General features: G+C 45.8%; 1 protein-coding gene across 4 annotated transcripts in view; it reads left to right on the top strand.

Moving 5' to 3' along the window:
• The first annotated feature begins 502 nt into the window (after positions 1-502).
• KIFC1 (kinesin family member C1) overlaps positions 503-14,201 on the top strand; it is a 50,700-nt gene continuing 37,001 nt past the window's right edge. For 2 of the 4 annotated variants that reach the window (XM_078000174.1, XM_015136111.3), the window contains exons 1-2: positions 505-832; positions 2,961-3,097. The gene's annotated coding sequence lies outside the window, so the exon portion shown is untranslated. Of the gene's footprint in view, positions 840-2,960; positions 3,098-14,201 lie in introns of all 4 variants that reach the window. The other 2 variants (XM_078000171.1, XM_028847678.2) reach the window with 2 other exon arrangements.

Here is a 14,201-nt window from a genome sequence, read left to right as displayed (position 1 = left end):
AGACCCCCCAGTAAAACTTGTTTAATCCTGAATGGGTCCCATTAAGAATTCCTTCATTATTTTGTCATGCTTTAAGGTCCAGGAAAGGCCTAGGCAAAACTCCTGATGGGCTTTTGTTACATCCCAGCCTTTGTACAAGGGCACTGGCTTTTAATGTTTAACTTAACCACGCAGTCAGTACTGAAACAGTTGTTACTGAGACCTGGCCTGCCACACCACCGTGCCCAGTGTAGGGTCCAGCCCTACGGGGCTTAGCGGGTGTGCTCCCCATGTGCGGAGATGAGAGGTTGTAATAAATAAAGACACAAGACAAACATAAAGAGAAAGCAGCTGGGCCCGGGGGACCACTACCACCAAGACGCGGAGACCAGTAGTGGCCCCGAAAGGCTGGGCTCGCTGATATTTATTGCATACCAGACAAGGGGGCAAGGTAAGGAGGGTGAATCTTCTAAGTGATTGACAAGGTGAAGCAAGTCATGTGATTACAGGATAGGAGGCCCTTCCGTTTTAGCTAGCGGAAGCAGAGAGGGAAGGCAGCATATGTCAGCGTTTTCTTCTCTGCACTTATAAGAAAGATTAAAGACTTTAAGACTTTCACTATTCCTTCTACTGCTATCTACTACGATCTTCAAAGAGGAACCAGGAGTACGGGAGGAGCATGAAAGTGGACAAGGAGTGTGACCACTGAAGCACAGCACCACAGGGAGGGGTTTAGGCCTCTGGATGACTGCGGGCAGACCTGGATAATATCCAGCCTTCCACAAGAAGCTGGTGGAGCAGAGTGTTCCCTGACTCCTCCAAGGAAAGGAGACTCCCTTTCGCAGTCTGCTAGGTAACAGGTACTTTCCCAGACACTGGCATTACTGCTTGACCAAGGAGCCCTCAAGTGGCCCTTATGTGGGCGTGACAGAAGTCTCACCTCTTGCCTTCAAGGTCACTTCTCACAATGTCCCTTCAGTACCTGACCCTATACCCGCCAGTTATTCCTAGGTTATATTAGTAATGCAACAAAGAGTAATATTAAAAGCTAATGATTAATAATGTTTATAATAATGATTACTAATTGTCCATGATCATCTCTATATCTAATTTGTCTTATGACTATTCTTATTCTAACTATTTTCTTTATTATACTGAAACAGTTTGTGCCTTCAGTCTCTTGCCTCGGCACCTAGGTAATCCTTCGCCCACAGCCCAGCTAATTTTTGTATTGGTAGTAGAGACAGGGTTTTACCATGTTGGCTAGGGTGATCTCAAACTCCTGGCCTCAAGTGATCTGCCTGCCTTGGCCTCCCAAAGTGCTGGGATTACAGACATGAGCCACTGCACCCGGCCTTATTCTTGTTTTAAAAGTAGTGGCCGGACGGCTGAGCATGGTGGCTCACACCTGTAATCCCGGCACTTTGGGAGGCCGAGGTGGGTGGATCACAAGGTCAGGAGATCGAGACCATCCTGGCTAACACAGTGAAACCCCGTCTCTACTAAAAAAACAAAAAATTAGCAGGGCATGGTGGCGGGCGCCTGTAGTCCCAGCTACTCAGGAGGCTGAGGCAGGAGAATGGCGTGAACCTGGGAGGCAGAGCTTGCAGTGAGCCGAGATCGCGCCACTGCACTCCAGTCTGGGTGACAGAGCAAGACTCCGTCTCAAAAAATAAATAAATAAAAATTAAAAAATAATAAAAGTAGGGGCCGGACTCAGTGGCTCACATCTGTAATCTCAGCACTTTGGGAGGCCGAGGCAGGAGGATGGCTTGAGCCCAGGAGTTCCAGACCAGCTTAAGCAACACGGCTAAACCCCGTATCTAAAACATACAAAAAAATTTAGCTGGGAGTGGTGGCATGCACCTATAGTTCCAGCTACTCTGGAGGTCAAGATGGGAGCCCAGGGAGGTTGAGGCTGCAGTGAGCCGAGATCGTGCCACTACACCCCAGCCTGGGCCACAGAGTGAGACCCTGTCTCAAAAAAATAAAATAAAATAAAATAAAAACTCCTACAAGGAAGAAAGTAGTCATCTTTATAGAGTCCTCTCCGTGTAGTGCTAGCACAATCTCTCAAGAGGCACCCAGTGTAGAGAAACGACGGTGAAGTTAGCAGCACCGAGGAGCAGGGTTTGAATCCCAGCTCTTTCATGTTTTAAATGTTGGGCTTTGGGGAAGTTATTCTACCTCTTTCAGCCTGTGCACCCTGTCTCATCATTAAAAAATGAGAATGGGCCGGGCATGGTGGCTCAAGCCTGTAATCCCAGCACTTTGGGAGGCCGAGACGGGCGGATCACGAGGTCAGGAGATCGAGACCATCCTGGCGAACACGGTGAAACCCCGTCTCTACTAAAAAAAAAAAATACAAAAAACTAGCCAGGTGAGGTGGCGGGCGCCTGTAGTCCCAGCTACACAGGAGGCTGAGGCAGGAGAATGGCGTAAACCCGGGAGGCGGAGCTTGCAGTGAGCTGAGATCCGGCCACTGCCCTCCAGCCTGGGCGACAGAGCGAGACTCCGTCTCAAAAAAAAAAAAAAAAAAAAAATGAGAATGAGGTCAAGTGCAGTGGCTCATGCCTGTAATCCCAACACTGGGAAGCAGAGGCAAGAGAATTGCCCGAGGCTGGGAGTTTGAGACCAGCCTGGGCAACATAATGAGATCCCAATCTCTACAAAAAAATTTAAAAATTATCTGGGCATGGTGGCACACACCTGCGGTCCCAGCTACTCAGGAGGCTGAGGTGGGAGGATCACTGGAGCCCAGGAATTTGAGTCTGCAGTGATTGTTCCACTGCACTCTAGCCTGGGTGACAAAATGAGACCCTGTCTCAAAAAAAAAAAAAAAAAAAAAAGTGAAAATGATAATACCTACTATGAAGGATTGCTTTGAGAAGAAATGAGATAATGTACACAAAGGTACATCACATATCACTTAGCATATGGCTGAGACTTTAAAAACTCCTGGCTTCGTTTTCCTGCATTAGGAGTTTATTGCTGTCAAAGTGATGGTCCCAAGAAGTCGAAGGAGGAGCCAGAGCACCGGACAGCTCAGCAGCAGTTTGTTTGGGCCGCCAAATGCCCCTCTTCCCTCCATATTGCCACTGACTTAGATCCTGGAGAGGTAAGGTTTTAAAAATATCAACCTATTATCTTATGTGTTTGGTAATCCTTGTAACCTGGTTCCCTATCTCAATGAAAAAAACCAAGGGTTCTGGCTTTATTACCTAAAGAAAGGAATGACAGTATAATACCAGTTATAAATGGGTCAAATTTTTGGCTTTGGAGTTTCAAAGACTCATGGCGTTTAAAAAAAAAAAAAGAAAGAAAGAAAAAATGGACCAGGCGCAGTGGCTCACGCCTGTAATCCCAGCACTTGGGGAGGCTGACGTGAGTGGATCAGTTGCAGTCAGGAGTTCAAGACCAGCCTGACCAACATGGTGAAACCCCGTCTCTACTAAAAATACAAAAATTAGCCAGGTGTTGTGGTGCGTGCCTGGAATCCCAGCTACTCGGGAGGCTGAGGCATGAGAATCCCTTGAACTTGGGAGGTAGAGATTGCAGTGAGCTCACTGCACTTCAGCCTGGGCAACAGAGCAAGATTCTGTCTCCAAAAAAAAAAAAAAAAAAAGAAAGAAAATGGAGAGTTCCTTTTCTCAACACTCTCATTAATACATGCATGCACACACACTCTTGCATGTAGCCACAAATTCTCACATGTGCATGCACACACTCAAAGGACTAGATAAAGATTCTCCAGACTTTGCAGTAGGGAAGTCAGGTGGAAGCAGGGAGCTGGAATGGATAATGTATGAAGAAACTATTAATGTGTTTTTTCCTTTTATCCTGTTCTCTTTTGCCTTCAGCAAGTAAATGACCTCTTTCTTATTTGGTTGTGGCATCAATCTGCTTGTGAGGAGATTAAGATTGTTTCAGAAGAAATATAAAGAGAAGGAAAGGATAATATGCATTTGTTGAAATTCAAAATAGGATTTTGCAGCAAGACAATGGACTTGAAAACTGTACTATGAGAAAGAAATCGTTTTCTGCATTCATTTAGCTCCTATTTAACATAATCAGGAGCCAGATCTAGAATCAAGTTTCTACCAAAGGAGGAGATAATTTAATCTCTCATCTTTGATTTCTTGTATGTCCATAATGAGGATAATAACACCTACCTCAACAGATTGTTTCCAAAGGCAACCCTTGTCTTTTGAAGTGGTAATTAGAGCCAGGAAGCCAAAGATAAGATATGAAAAGAATAAAAGAAAAGCCTACCACTTCTCATCTTGGGGTTTGAACAAGAGGCAGGCAGGGAGGTGAGAGTCAAGGAGATGACTTGGACTTGGGGGAATGGCTTCAGAAACATCCAGACAACAGAAGAGATCACTGAAGCTGCTACAAAATTTTGCCCATTGTAGATAAGTGGGCAAATCAGGATGCACTGGCAGGGAGACAGGGTCTGTTTTGTGTTACCAGCTCTTTGCCAGTGATGGGTATTGAATTGAGAGCCATGGGCCTGCCATGAGGCGTGGAGTGGGAAGAGGGTGACCTGGCAGCAGAGGCATGTGGTTTGCATAACTTGGTTAGGAGCTGAATGGGAGACATGGTGGAGATTCAGGGGGCCCACTGGGCTACCAAGAGCCACAGGGAGGTTGAGTCAGCCAGGAAGCACCAATGAGATCGGATCCAGCTAAGAGATCCATGAGAAACTCTAAATGTTGACTTTAGCCAAAGGCCAGCAGGATGAATGTGACCAAGTACATACTGACTCATAAACTGGAGGAGCTGGAGGACACACTGAGAACCCAAGGACCCTAGCTCTACTCCTGTACCTGTCCCCAGGAGATTGCTTAAGCCACTCTATTTATTTTCATACTCGTGGGTTTGTGAGTTGTCTATGGTTTGTCTAATCCAGGCTGGGCTTGACAGGGCTTGGTAGGACTCCTTTAGTCCTGGTCCAGTGTCTATTCTGGGTCACAGCTGAAGGGGCAATGGATATCTGGAGTTTGCCTTTCTCTTGTCAGATCCCAGGAGTGCAAGAGGCCAAGCCAAACTACAAAAGCACATTTAAAGCATCTGCTTGCATCCTGTCCTCTGACATTCTGTTGGCACAAGCAAGTCACACAGCAAAGGGGATGGATGTACAATTAAATAATAAGGAAAAAGCAAAGAATTGGGAATAACAGTCCAAACCACCACAGGGCCCCACCTACCTCCAAGAAGTAATACCCTCAGATTGATCTGGGAAATCCAAGAGCAGATGATGTTTCCCATGTGCCAAGAATATCAGTGGAGCGTCACACAGAGGGCCCAAAAGCCAGCACACCAAGGATGATGGAGCAGGATGAAGAGACCCTGGGTCCTAGATAATATAGTTAAGGGGCTTTGCTGGCTGCTGACCTCCAGACATTTTTGTAATATGAAACAATTAAATGTCTTTATTAGCTGACATTATTAGCTGAGTTTTCTGTTGCTTTCATCTGAATGCATCCTAACTGTTGCAGGACTCTTTATTTTTATTTATTTATTTTTTGAGATAGAGTTTCACTCTTGTGGCCCAGGCTGGAGTGCAATGGCGCCATCTTGGCTCATTGCAACCTCCGCCTCCAAGTTCAAGCGATTCTCCCACCTTAGCCTCCCCAGTAGCTGGGACTACAGGCATGTGCCACTACGCCAGGCTAATTTTGTATTTTCACTGGTGATGGGTTTCACCATGTTGGCCAGGCTAGTCCTGACCTCAGGTGATCTGCCCACCTGGGCCTCCCAAAGTGCTGGGATTACAGGCTTGAGCCACCACGCCCAGCCTTGTTGCAGGACTCTTATTAACCCTATTTGTCCATGAAACCCAGAGACGTAAAGGCTGGAGGTCGGGTTTTTTGTGTTGTTGTTGTTGTTGTTGTTTTCAGGCAGCCCCCTGAACCAGGTTCAGAGAGACTCCCTGGAGGCTGGGTTTGATCTCAGACTTTATCTCCAGAGCACGTGCTTTTACCCACCATTATGGTATCCTACCTTCCAAGCTTGTGTGAGGTTGAAGGCTCTTATGTACTTGTAGTTTATTCAAAGGATAATATGGTAAAATGCCCTCATAGTGAAAAAGTGAAAGGTCTGTGCATGGCAGTAAAAAAGTGCCAATGTGACCTTGCTCTGGCCGGTGGCTGGCCAACTCAGGGAAGAGTCAGCTCCCAGAGGCCCCTACTCAGTTGTGAGGCTTGTCTTGGGATTGCCCCAGCTTTACTCAGAGAGGGATGCTGTAGTGATGGTGACTCCACCCAATAATTTAGTCAAACCTGCTTGCTTGAATCAGGCCTTTTCAAGTACCTCCTCCCTTCATTACTCTATTCTCCTTTGAGATAGTGGGAAGGAAATTTAGCAAATAGCTGGTCTAAGTCATCAGCTTTCAGATCCACTCTATAGATTAAGATATCTGGATCACATGGAAATATTTGTCTAAGCTGATACCAGGGACAGACCCAACCATGATCTGCCACCCAGGAGGTGCTCAGTCAGGGTTTACTGAATAAATGAACAAGCCATCATCTAGGATTAAGGACTGATGATTATCACTAGGATCCAGGGATAATTTGACTTAACGTTCTATTTGCCAGAATATTCAGGGTTATTGACATTCACGGGAACTGGCTGCTAGCCAAAGTCACACGAGACTGATCGGTAAGCTAGAATACGTGGGGCATTGGTCTTTCCAGTGAGCAGTGAATTCTTGTGCCTCTGCCTAAGGTACTTCCTAGTACTAAGGTGCAGATGCAGACTAAACAAGATGATTACCTAACATGAGCCAGAGGGGTCAGGACCTGGTGAGGGAAGTTTCTCCAGGGCCCTGCAGAAGCCACTGAGCTATCAGTGCCTTGAGTGGATTTAGGAATTTTGGAAGTGTGACTTAGGCCGGGTGCGGTGGCTCACGCCTGTAATCCCAGCACTTTGGGAAGCCGAAGCGGGCAGATCACGAGGTCAGGAGATCGAGACCATCCTGGCTAACATGGTGAAACCCTGTCTACTAAAAATACAAAAACTTAGCTGGGCGTGGGCGTGGTGTCGGGCGCCTGTAGTCCCAGCTACTTGGAAGGCTGAGGCAGGAGAATGGCGTAAACCCGGGAGGCAGAGCTGGCAGTGATCCAAGACTGTGCCACTGCACTCCGGCCTGTGCTACAGAGCAAGACTCCGTCTCAAAAAAACAAAACAAAACAAAAAGCTGGAAAATCTAGTCCTGCCCAAACTCCTCTCTTTGTCTTTGAGGGGAGCCAGTCTCCAGAAATCTCTGCTGTCTTCCCCATTGCCCTGCATGGCTGCTGGCTCCCAGGTGGTATGATGGCCACCCCAGAATCTCCAGGTGTCCAGGGCCGCCTCTGCTGCATCTGCCACAACTCCCAGGCTTCACTGCCTCCTGTGATGATGGGGCCCCGGGGCTGACACAGCTCCGTCTCTTTAGGACAGGCTCCTGCACAGAGGGACCTGGACTGTACTGATACCTCCTTGCCTAGGACTCTGCTTCCACAGCTGGGCTGCAGCCCTTCTTTTTTCCTGTCTTCTCCTTTGTTCTGAAGCAGGAGGCCTTCCCGGGGCACTCCAGTTTGCCCACATCCGGGGATAACTTGACTTACGTCCCATTTTGACGGTGTTTCTTTCACTCATTTGGCCAACCATATTTATTGGTGGCCAATTTTGTGACATCAGTGTGCTAAGTACAGGGGTGGTGGTACAGGTCCATGTAGCTTAGGGCCCAGCTGAGAATACCAACATTTAATGAGACATCACAATGAAATGTGCTGAGAGTCGTGGACCAGGGACACCTAATCTAGCAGGGGAGACAGCAAGGCCCTTTCTAACTATGTGAAGTTTATGATGAGAACTGGAGAATGAGTAGAAATTAGCCCCGTAAAAGAATGGGGGCAGAGAGGCTCACTGTTTTATACAAATTGCTTCCAATAGCAGAAAAATGCTTCATGAGATTATTACCTAGATACAGAGTTATAACCAACATTAAAAACAAAACAAGCGGCCAGGCGTGGTGGCTTACGTCTGTAATCCCAGCACTTTGGGAGGCCGAGGCGGGCAGATCACAAGGTCAGGAGTTCGAGACCAGCCTGGGGAGGCCAACATGGAGAAACCCTGTCTCTACTAAAAATACAAAAATTAGCCGGGCATGGTGGTGGGTACCTGTAATCCCAGCCACTCAGGAGGCTGAGGCAGGAGAATTGCTTGAAACTGGGAGGCAGAGGTTGCAGTGAGCCGAGATTGTGCCATTGCACTCCAGTCTGGGCAACAGAGCAAGACTCCGTCTCAAAAAAAAAAAAAAAAAAAAGGCCGGCGCAGTGGCTCAAGCCTGTAATCCCAGCACTTTGGGAGGCCGAGACGGGAGGATCACGAGGTCAGGAGATCGAGACCATCCTGGCTAACACAGTGAAACCCCGTCTCTACTAAAAATACAAAAAAACTTAGCCGGGCGAGGTGGCGGGCGCCTGTAGTCCCAGCTACTCGGGAGGCTGAGGCAGGAGAATGGCGTGAACCCGGGAGGCGGAGCTTGCAGTGAGCTGAGATCCGGCCACGGCACTCCAGCCTGGGTGACAGAGCGAGACTCCGTCTCAAAAAAAAAAAAAAAGAAAGAAAGAAAAGAAAAAAAAAAACTAAAAACAAAATAAGCAAACAAACAAAAAAAAATTATGCCTTTCAAAAAGAGAAAAGAGAATATACTTTCAAACTATTTTATAAGACTTAATATAACCCAGTCTGGTCGCAGTGGCTCATGCCTGTAATCCCAGCACTTTGGAAAGCCAAGGCGGGTGGATCTCTTGAGGCCAGGAGTTCGAGACCAGCCTGACCAACATGGCGAAACCCCATCTCTACTAAAAATTTAAAAACATTTTTTTAAAAAAATTAGGCGACCGTGCTGGCACATGCCTGTAATCCCAGTTATTCGGGATGCTGAGACATGAGAATAGCTTGAACCTGGGAGGAGGAGGCTGCAGTGAGCTGAGATCGTGCCACTGCACTCCAGCTTGGGTGACAAAGCAAGACTCTATCTCAAAAAAAAAAAAAATTAATATAACCTGTATAACAATATTAGACAAAGACAGTGAAAGAAAGGAAAGCTATAGGCTAATCTCACTGACAAACATACCTGGAAAAATCCTAAATAAAAGTTTTGCAAATCAAACCAAGCCGTGTGTGTGAGCATGTGTGTGTATTTGTGTAGCATGCTAACTTGACAATGAAAAATAAAAAATCCATAAATAATCTTATTTCACTTAGTATAATGTTTTTGAGGTTCATCAAAGTTGTAGCATGTAATGTATCACTACCGCATTCCTTTTTTTTTTTTTTTTTTTGTTCTTTTCTTGAGACAGGGTCTTACTCTGTTGCCCAGGCTGGAGTGTAGTGGTGTGATCATGGTTCACTGTAGCCTCCACCTCCTGGGCTCAAGTGACTCTGACCTCTTGCCTTCCAAGTAGCTGGGACCACAGGCACGAGTCACCATGTCCGGCTAATTTTTTTTTTTTTTAATTTTTAGTGGACATGGGGTCTCCCTATGTTACTTACCTAGCTTGATCTCAAACTCCTAGGCTCCAGGGATCCTCTTGCCTCAGCCTCCCAAAGTGCTGGGATTACCGTGCTCAGCTGATCACTCCTTGTGTTCCTTTTATTTATTTTTTTCTTTGAGGCAGAGTCTTACTCTGTCACCCAGGCTGGAGTGCAGTGGTATGGTCACGGCTCATTGCAACCTTGACCTCTCAGGCTCAAGTGATCCTCCCATCTCAACCTCCCTAGTAGCTGGCATTCCTTTTTATGGCTGAATAATACTCCATTGTATGTACAGATCACAATTTATTTATCCATTCATCAGTTAGTGGGCATTTGGGCTGTTTTCACCTTTCGGCTATTATAAATAATGCTGCTATAAACATTTTTATACAAGTTTCTGTGTGGATATATAATCTTCATTTTTCTTGGGTATATACCTGGGAGCGGAATTGCTGGATTATCTCATAGATAAACAAAGCCAAACACTAGCTAAAATGGTAAGGACAGGACAGGCACAGTGGCTCACACCTGTAATCCCCGCACTCTGGGAGCCTGAGGCGGGCGGATCACTTGAGGTAAGGAATTCGAGACCAGCCTGAACAACGCGGTGAAACCCCATCTCTACTAAAATACAAAAATTAGCTGGGCATGGTGGTACACACCTGTAATCCCAGCTACTCAAGAGACTGAGGCAGGAGAAGCGCTTGAACCCAGGAGGCGGACGTTGCAGTAAACCAAGATTGTGCCATTGCACTCCAGCCTGGGCCACATAGCAAGTCTCTGTCCAAAAATATAATAAATAAATAAATAAAGTGGTGTCTGGGCACGGTGACTCATGCCTGTAATCCCAGCACTTTGGGAGACTGAGGCGGGCAGATCACGAGGTCAGGAGATCAAGACCATCCTGGCTAACACGGTGAAACCCCATCTCTACTAAAAATACAAAAAAATTAGTTGGGCATGGTGGCGGGTGCCTGTAGTACCAGCTACTCGGGAGGCTGAGGCAGGAGGATGGCATGAACCCGGGAGGTGGAGCTTGCAGTGAGCAAAGATCACGCCACTGCACTCCAACCTGAGCAACAGAGCAAGACTCTGTCTAAATAAATAAATAAATAAAGTGGTAAGAACAGATGTTAATCAGTGACATACTACGGCAATAGGGAAAAGAGTCTAGCTTGAACTGAACTCAACTTTGATTTGTAGAGATAACTGGGCATTTTAAAGCGAGAATGAAAGAATAGAGAGACAGGGTGAGTGGGGGCTCAATGACGTCAGAGAAGTGACAGATTACAAAAAGTGGGAAGGTGGTTGGTCTGTGTTAAGCCCACCTAGGCTTGTTAGCTGGGGCTTATCACTAGGCTCCTACACTCTCACAGCAGCTAGGAAACAGGAGCCCTACCTTCAGCTGTGGACTGGAACAAACAGTACATTCTTTTGGCAGCCTTGAGTTCTCTCAGTCAGACACTTTAAAGGGCATTAGGGTCATCCTAGAGATGTGGCCTTGAACTGTTAGAAACTATGTTAGTGTTCATGAAAGTCTTTATCAGGTCGGACACAGTAGCTCACGTCTGTAATCCCAGCACTTTGGGAGGCTGAGGTGGGCAGATCACCTGATGTCAGGAGTTCGAGACCAGCCTGGCCAACATAGTAAAACCCCGTCTCTACTGAAAGTACAAAAATTAGCCAGGCGTGGTAGCAGGTGCCTGTAATCCCAGCTACTCAGGAGGCTGATGCAGTTGAATCGCCTGAACCCAGGAGGCGGAGGTTGTAGTCAGCTGAGATCGCACCACTGCACTCCAGACTGGGTGACACAGCAAGACTCCGTCTCAAAAAAAAAAAAAAAAAGAAAAGTCCTTATCATCCAAGATTGAGGCCTAACTGAGAAAGGGTTCAGAGGAACCTGGCGTGCATTTGGTCAGGAGAGAATCTTTGTTTGTATGGCAAATCTGTGTTTAACTCTAAAAAATGCTGGTTATCTGGCCAGGCATGGTGGCTCATGCCTGTAATCCTAGCACTTTGGGAGGCTGAGGTGGGTGGGTCACTTAAGGTCAGGAATTTGAAATCAGCCTGGCCAACATGGTGAAACCGCATCTCTACTAAAAATACAAAACAAAAACAAAAACAAAAAATCTAGCCAGGCGTAGTGGCAGGTGCCTGTAATCCCAGCTACTCAGGAGGCTGAGGCAGGAGAATTGCTTGAACCCGGGAGGTGGAGGTTGCAGTGAGCCAAGAACGGGCCATTGCACTTCAGCCTGGGGGCAACAAGAGTGAAACTCCATCTCAAAAAAAAAATTCCTGGTTATCTTCTTTATCTTTTTTTTTTTTTTTTTTTTTTGAGACGGAGTCTTGCTCTGTTGCCTAGGCTGGTGTGCAGTGGCGCAATCTCGGCTTGCGGCAACCTCCACCTCCCAGGTTCATGCCATTCTCCTGCCTCAGCCTCCTGAGTAGCTGGGATTACAGGCGCCTGCCACCACACCTGGCTAATATTTTGTATTTTTAGTAGAGATGGGATTTCACCGTGTTAACCAGGATGGTCTCGATCTCCTGACCTAGTGATCCTCCTGCCTTAGCCTTCCAAAGTGCTGGGATTACAGGTGTGAGCCACCATGCCCGGCCCCTGGTTATCTGTTTGTACCATTTGAAATATATGAAAATATACTGGTTTTGCAAACATTGAAATAATAATAAAAGCCATGCCATAGCAGACTACATCATATATAGGTATATAACCAAGAAAGAATTACTATCTAGAATTTACAAAGAACTTCTACAAATTGATATGAAAAAGACAACCAACCCAAGAGAAAAAAAAAATTAAATATAGGAAAGACAATCCCTCAAAGAGAAAATAGAAAATGTAAATTAATATTGACATTTTGGGCTTCAAAAAAAAAAGCAAATTAAAATAACGACAAGGGCTGGGTGCAGTGGCTCAGGCCTATAATGCTAGCACTTTGGGAGGCTGAGGCTGGTGGATCACGAGGTCAGGAGCTCAAGACCAGCCTGGCCAAGATGGTGAAACACCATCTCTACTAAAAATACAAAAATTAGCCAGGTGTGGTGGCAGGCACCTATAATCCCAGCTACTCAGGAGGCCCAGGCAGGAGAGTTGCTTGAACCCGGGGAGGGGGTGGGGGTGTGGAGGTTGTAGTGATCCGATATACCACCACTGCACTCCAGCCTGGGCGACAGAGTAAGACTCCATCTCAAAAAAAAAAAAAATTAATTAATTAATAAAATAAAATAATGAGGTGAAAAAAATAATAAAATTAATAATAAAATAACAAGGTAACATTCATTAAGTTGGCAAAGACAGGTTTGGGAATATCAGATGTTGTTGAAGCTCCAGGGCAACAGGGACTCTCTTCTAGTGGATGGGAATGTAAACTGGAAAAACCACTATGGAGACCATTTGGCAATACCTAGTAGACTTGATAATACAATTCTACCTATGAGCTTATACCTAGCCTCTCCCACATTTGCTCAAGAAGGCATGCAGAAGTATGTTCATTGCAGCATTTTTTAATATAGCAGTATATAAAGTAATTGGAAATACTTTAAAATCCATAAACAGAAGAATGGATACATTATTTGTGATATATTTATATAATTGAATATTAAAGAGCTGCATTATCCAACATGGTAGCAATGAGCCACATGTGGCTATTTAAACTTAAACTTAAATAATTAAAATTATGTCTATGTTTCACATTTAAAAAATTTAAATTTAGTTCCTTGGCCAGGCACGGTGGCTCATGCCTGTAATCCCAGCACTTTGAGAGGCCAAGGCGGGCGGATCAGGAGGTCAAGGGATAGAGACCATCCTGGCCAACAGGGTGAAACCCAATCTCTACTAAAAATACCCAAATTAGCTGGGTGTGGTGGTACACGCCTGTAGTCCCAGCTACTCAGGAGGCTGAGGCAAGAGAATCGCTTGAACCCTGAAGGTGGAGGTTGCAGTGAGCTGAGACCACACCACTGCACTCCAGCCTGGCGACACAGCAAGACTCCATCTCGAAAATTAGTTCCTTAGTCACATTAGCCACACTTCAAGTGCTCAGCAGCCACATGTGATTAGTGAGTACTATATTAGACGATGCTGATATAGAAAATTTCCATCATTGCAGAAAGTTCTATTGGACAGCACTGTTCTACAACATAAAATGAGCTAACTGGGTCTAAAGATTTCAAAAAGAAAAAAAAAAAAAAACAGAAAACATCAAAATAGACTAAAAAATATGAAGTACATCAGAAAAAGAAAGTAAGTTGTAGAACACATAGAATATCCTCCTATTTAAAATTTGGTACAGCATGATGACTAGAGTTAATAATAATGTATTGTAGGCCGGGCGTGGTGGCTTACGCCTGTAATTCCAGCACTTTGGGAGGCTAAGGAGGGCAGATCACCTGAGGTCAGGAGTTCGAGACCAGCCTGGCCAATATGGTGAAACCCCATCACTACTAAAAATACAAAAATTAGCTGGGTGTGGTGGCACGCACCTGTAGTCCCAGCTACGTGGGAGGCTGAGGCAGGAGAATCTCATGAACCTGGGAGGCAAAGGTTGCAGTGAGACATATTGCACCATTGTACCTCAGCCTGGGCGTCATAGCAAGATTCCCTCCCAAAAAAACCAAAACAAAACAGGCCAGGCACAGTGGCTCATGCCTGTAATCCCAGCACTTTGGGAGGC

Source organism: Macaca mulatta, chromosome 4, assembly GCF_049350105.2.
Source record: "Macaca mulatta isolate MMU2019108-1 chromosome 4, T2T-MMU8v2.0, whole genome shotgun sequence".
Classification (NCBI taxonomy): Eukaryota; Metazoa; Chordata; class Mammalia; order Primates; family Cercopithecidae; genus Macaca; species Macaca mulatta.
The sequence above is the reverse complement of the archived record's forward strand: the minus strand, read 5'-3'. Positions and strand labels throughout refer to the sequence as shown.